The sequence below is a fragment of the Apostichopus japonicus genome, chromosome 11 (assembly GCF_037975245.1).
Source record: "Apostichopus japonicus isolate 1M-3 chromosome 11, ASM3797524v1, whole genome shotgun sequence".
NCBI lineage: Eukaryota > Metazoa > Echinodermata > Holothuroidea > Aspidochirotida > Stichopodidae > Apostichopus > Apostichopus japonicus.
This window is the reverse complement of record NC_092571.1, coordinates 12,978,598-12,985,291: the sequence shown is the minus strand read 5'-3', so window position 1 is coordinate 12,985,291 and position 6,694 is coordinate 12,978,598. Positions and strand designations below refer to the sequence as shown.

At 39.6% G+C, this 6,694-nt stretch overlaps 1 protein-coding gene across 1 annotated transcript in view; it reads left to right on the top strand.

The window, feature by feature from the left end:
* The first annotated feature begins 6,035 nt into the window (after positions 1-6,035).
* Positions 6,036-6,694, top strand: part of LOC139975688 (arylsulfatase J-like) — a 43,114-nt gene continuing 42,455 nt past the window's right edge. Inside the window, exon 1 of the mRNA XM_071983798.1 lies at positions 6,036-6,234. The gene's annotated coding sequence lies outside the window, so the exon portion shown is untranslated. The remainder of the gene's footprint in view (positions 6,235-6,694) is intronic.

Genomic DNA, 6,694 nt, shown 5'->3' with positions numbered 1-6,694 from the left:
GGGGGCTGAGTGGAAGGGGAAGGTACGACACAAACGTCAAAGAGGAGTGGGACTTGGTACTTTGCTTTGAGGGGGATATTCCAAAGCTACCTACAAACCGTTTGAAAAACAAACAATCACACAAACAATCCTAGATTCCTTACCGCAACTTCACACATGAATATAGTGTACTTACTTTTGCCAACGAAACGTTGCATCTTAATTACAATAATGAGAAAGTGTGCTCACCAAAAAGGGGTCCTCTAATTTATGAAAAGGGTCACTTTTAACGTTCTTCACAAAACTGGGAGAGACGTTCCACTGTACCCCCCCCCCCCTTTAACACCGCACCCTCGCTGACTAAGACTGAATAACACCCTTAGACTAAATTAAATCATTTGGGTCCAGGAAAAGTTCAAAATCTATAAGTATAGAGATATTGAACGTTATTCAATCTGTATAGCAGTCTGGATAAAATAAAATTGGACTTGTCATTATATTAATTGTGATAAAGGCCTTTGAAAAGCGATTTGACGAGATTTAAGGCCTCACTTGTATTACCGGGAGGTATATAAAGGCAGATACTAAAGAGGAAATAGTCGAAGTGATCTGCTCGTACAATCATCCTAAAAACTGTCCCATTAATCCGTCATGCCATATTCTATCATTATATGGACATCGTTATTGCCCATTAAGCTGGTGTGACGTATACGGTACAAGGCCTGTTGCGCAGATGTTTAGTGTAGGAGTGTATACAGGTAGTATGATATCCCTCATTAGTACGAGCAAGTGCAGAAACAGTTAACTAAGTATACAGTGCGGGTTGGGCCATAGAAACTGAAGTAGGGAGAATGACGTCATGAGAAATATACTGAAGCCACCCATCCTAAACTGGTGGCGCTTTGCTTGTACGGCGAGAAAGTACCGACGCGTAATACAAACACTACGTCTTTGATATAACTTAAGTGATTAAGTTGACATAAATCACTCGAAATGGTGATATCGTGTGCCTCATTTGGGTGCCAAAATCGTCACAAACTGTAGCAGTAGACTACAGTTTCACCGGTATTTCTTAGGAAGCGATGGTACAAGCAATTACATGAAATCTTATTACTTTACTAGTGTCGGCTGCTGTATTGTTATTCACTGGACCCTGGATATAATTAGCCTAGGCCCCTAGACCGGCTACGGCTGTCCTTTCGAATGCGATATGACTAAAGCCTAATTACAAAATTTTCACCATCTCATTTTACTTAAAACTGTATCCCTAACGATAGATCCACACTCCAGAATAACATGGGATGACGGTTATGATGTCCTGGGCTTATCACTAACAATTCAATACTAGGAAAATAGGCTACTACACACTTTGCAACATTAACATTAAACTGATAACTGCATGCACAGACTAATATGGAAGTATTACACACAAGTAAGTGTGTGGGAAGAGGATGGGGAGGAGGGAGGGTTGCTTTTCCACGGCATTTTCCAGGGACAACTTTGACACTGTTTGAGTATAAAGACGTACAAATGATTTGCCGTACAACTCAAAGCGCCCTAACTTTTTCCAAGGCTTCACTGCGATAGAATGTGTCAGCATTCCTCCTAGTTCAATTTCTATGGGGTGGGCATATAGTGCGAGTTCAGTACGAATAAAGCTCGAGCACAGTATAGGAGTATGGTATGGTATGTTATACTTCATTGTATCTAATAAAAAGAAATTACATGCTTGCAGATAACATAAATGTAAGACAATAAGAACAAACAAAAAACATAAAAACAATAAAGCACTGCATGAAGACGAGCTAACAAAATAAAAGCATGTACACAGGCAACACAGTACAGACGTTACAGATCAAAAAGTAAAAAATAAATAATAAATAAATAAAATAAAATGAAAAAGAAAGTTCAGAGCGAATACAATTAAGGAACACTATATTGTATTTTACTAGTACAATGCGATTTCAGTGCGTGTACATTGTGAATACAACGAGAGTACACTTAACTTAGATTACGGCAATGTGAGTATAAAGTACCAGTACTATACGCGTACACTGCGCGTACAATGTAAGAACAGTAGGAGACCAAGTGCGACTACAATACGAACTCAGCGTGAATACATTATGAATACAACGAGAGTACACTAAACTTAGATTACGGCACAAGTGCATTGTTAGTACCGTACCAGTACTGTACGCGTGCATTGTGAGTACAGTAAGGAGTAGAGTGCGGGTACAGTACGATTACAGTAGAATATAAACAGAATATACACTAAAAGATTATGTTACAAGTGCAATTTTAAGTAAAGATCCAAACGACCAATACTGTATGCATACAGTGCTAGCAGAGTATGCTTACAGTGCGAGCACAGTTTGCTTACAGTGCGAGTACAGTGCGAGCAAGGTAAGAGTTTCCAGTGCAAGTATAGCGCAAGTATTGTGCAAACACAATGACAGTACAGTATACGAATATGGAACGAGTGCAATATGGTTAAAAGAACAAATATCGTACGAGTACAGTGCGAGTACAGGGCGAGTACAGTACGAGCATAATACGAGTAGGAGTGTAGTAGAAGTATAGACCGAACGAAAATTGAACGGGGACATCTTGTCTGTTCTTGTCCTTTTTTGTCTGTTCTTGTCCTTTTTTGTCTAAATTCGAGTTTGAGTACACAAAGTATGATAAACAGATGTACACAAACAACTGTTCGAGTACGAGTGTGGATCCCATTTCTATAAGTCCGTTGTTGAGGACTATAAAGATAATCATATCTGCCACCATTCTTAGGAAATACTGCACCTGTTTATGGGTTCAATCTCTTTGAGAAAAGACGAACTCTGTTATGACGGATCGAGATGAAACACGACTAGCCGTTATAATCTAGCGATGATGTATATTCCGGTGATAGACTCCCAAGTGGGTTTACACTGAAAACAAGCGGGTGCAGAGCTATAGCGGTGCGAACTTTACCCGATTCCATGTTGACCCCATGAAGAACCCCGTCATAATTATATTGGTATAATTTAAGATGACTCGTAAACACGTCACTCAAACAAGTCAGTAAACCTGCCTGATACAGCGTAACATAATTCGTGATGACTGCTGTTTTCTTTAGTCTAGACGTTTTAAAGTTTCTTGACCTATGGGGCTTGTTTTCTTATTGACGTAAACTAGATATAATCCAAACTAAACCAACTGATTCATTTGGGCCTTTTGGGTGATCTATCCATCCATCCATCCATCCATCCATGCATCCATCCATCCATCCATCCATCCATCCATCCATCCATCCATCCATCCATCCATCCATCCATCCATCCATCCATCCATCCATCCATCCATCCATCCATCCATCCATCCATCCATCCATCCATCCATCCATCCATCCATCCATCCATCCATCCATCCATCCATCCATCCATCCATCCATCCATCCATCCATCCATCCATCCATCCATCCATCCATCCATCCATCCATCCATCCATCCATCCATCCATCCATCCATCCATCCATCCATCCATCCATCCATCCATCCATCCATCCATCCATCCATCCATCCATCCATCCATCCATCCATCCATCCATCCATCCATCCATCCATCCATCCATCCATCCATCCATCCATCCATCCATCCATCCATCCATCCATCCATCCATCCATCCATCCATCCATCCATCCATCCATCCATCCATCCATCCATCCATCCATCCATCCATCCATCCATCCATCCATCCATCCATCCATCCATCCATCCATCCATCCATCCATCCATCCACCCACCCACCCACCCACCCACCCACCCACCCATCCATCCATCCATCCATCCATTCATCCATTCATCCATCTCTATCTATACAGTCGATCTATATATACAGTCAAATTTTGAATGCTACTTTAAATTGAAAAGGAAATATTGCAAGAAATTCTTTAGAATTTCAACCACCACATTCGGAATGGAGGAGTCACTATAGATTATCCATTAGTGTAAGAGGACGTCAATCCTATGTCTTATACCAGTGCTGACGCATCTACAAATACAGAAGGAAGCGATTAACCGGTTTCCGTCGATAACAAGATTGTAGAACCCTAAAACATTTCTGTGCATGACTATAGGATTGAAACAAATCATATGTAGGAGGAAAAATTGCTTACCCGGTCATCCTTTTTAATTTTTTTGTTATCTTTATAGGCCTTCTCATATCTCAGCATCAATACAGTTTAGTAATGAATATGCAGTCTATGGTATGCCGATTATGATACACAATTTAAAGGAGACACACACTAAAACCATCATGACTGGTCTCTGTGTTAGATAAAACTGTCATGAACAACTTTCCCGAGCAGCTTATTTCATTTGGGAGATGTCACAGATCTAACGTTACTTCCCACATAAAGTAGAAGACTTGATCAAGTCTAAATATGACACCATCGAGCCATATTTGCATATCTCATTTAGTATGAGTGTGTATACCTTTCTATTTATTACAATGTTCATTTTCTGTAAATTAGATGGGTTTTGCAAATGCTGAATCTAATATATTGAATCTAATATATTGTGGAGTGTTAGCTCAGTGGTTAACGCCGGTGCCTTTCAATCATAAGGTCGCCGGTTCGAGTCACTCCCAGATTAATATTTGTCGTCCAGTTACAGAGTTGTTGACAATTAACAATTCATAATCATGGACGTTTAATATGAATGTAAGAGACTGACTTCGGTCAGCTTGCGGCTTTGATAAGCCAATGAAGGTTCTTCGCGAGTTCCTGCTTGCAGGAGGATCTAATATACATATCGACGTTGTTAACATTCTACATTGAACAATAAAAACAAAAAACAAGGAATAAGCAAATTAAATAAACAAGGTTTCCGCGGATGCTATTGGCACTATGACCCTATTACAAATTTACAAATAAGACAGCCCACAGACATGACTTTATGACCTGACTAGGATCTCCCAAACGAAACAGACAGTTTTCTTAGCTATTTGAGGGAGCTGTTCGTCGTAAAGATCGCTGTCACACAAGACAAACATGATAGTTGGGGTTTTGTCACATGTGTGTTGAGCTCAATATAATTCTGTCACATTCTGGAAGTACCATAATCGACTGATAAGGAACATAATCTGTTACTTTCGCCACACCCAAATAATCACGTTGCCAGGAATGTTTTATGCATAAACATGAACATATGAAAATCATACCATGCATTATATACTTTCAAGATTGGTTTAAACGGGTCATAATGACTAGCTAATTGCGTACCTGGCAAAACCGGAAAATATTAGTTAGATCGGGGAGTATCCAACCATTTGCAAATATTACACTGCTTAGTTAGGATAGTGGAAACCGATTTAAAGTTCTAAAAACGGTGACAAATATTGCCAGTTCATGTTCATACACACATATACACATACTCAGATGTGTTTTACAGGACCCAGTTTTTGTTTTTATGAGTCAAATCCGCGTACCCTTACTTAACAATAACCCTTAACAATAGATCTCTTCTGAGGACAAGGTGATTCCTTTCAAATGACGTCTGGGGACTTGGAAATTCCTCTGTTTAAGTCCTCAGTGGAATACAAAACAATCTATATTGTATTTCAAAGTATTCATAACATGAACTGATCACTCTTTCCATACGATGAGATACCGTTTAGTTCAAAAGTTACTTTAGTCTGTTACGATTGTTTTGAAATACGGTATACCCCTTGTAAACAAAAGTAGAGCATCATTATGTTGCATCAATAAAACGCCGTCCAAGAGACCCTACACTTACAATGACGCTGCAGGAGATAAAAGGGTTAAAATATGTTATTCATAGTCAGAGATACACCTGGTATAACCACAGTTAGACATATCTATACACTGGTATATCCCTGTTGTACAGACAGCAGCTATTGAATCGAGTAGAGATTGTGAAAGCAGTCGTGCACAACATGTCATACCGGATGGAATCTCACAGAGATGTCTGTCGATTTACAGTGTTTGTATAGGATCAATAGGCCTAACCTGTCATCTTTCAACACTACTAGCTCTATGTCATTGCAATGATTTCGATTATCGAGACGGGAGTGCTTGTTACGAAGTCGACCTGGAGAAACCATAAGATTTAGAGAGGATTGGAAAGAGTGTGACAGCGAGGGGGAGAGAGAAATAGAAAGAGAAAATTCTAGAGAAGGCCTGCCTGTACGGGGGACATCAAACAATGACACTTCCAAGTCCTCGTCTAGACGCTATTGTCATTGTTTCCGATCGGGTAAATATATAACGGTCGCATGGATTAGGACTAACATGTCATTCACATTTGAAGCAGAGTGTATATATAACTAGAGAATTATCGTTGGGGAAGTCGGTAACCCGATGTTCGTCAGAATGTATACTATACCTGCCAAACCGGTCATCGTACGTGTTATGTGTTGCATAATCACTTGAAAATGTCAGCATGATAATAGACCTTCAATTAGTAGAAGGGGATTTAAACATGATGATAAATAGATCGGTTTTGACAATTTACTCGGAAGGATACCAACTTATACCTCATTTTCTACAACTGTGTGAATGTATACCATGACAAATGGTTGACCTTCAAAAGGCCAATGCTCGTCGGATCAACCTTTCACCGCGGTGATAGTACAAATTGGCTTCATTTAAATGTTTGTAGCGGTCATATATTTAAAGTTATACCTCTTACAAGAAAAACAAAAAGGAGGACGAAA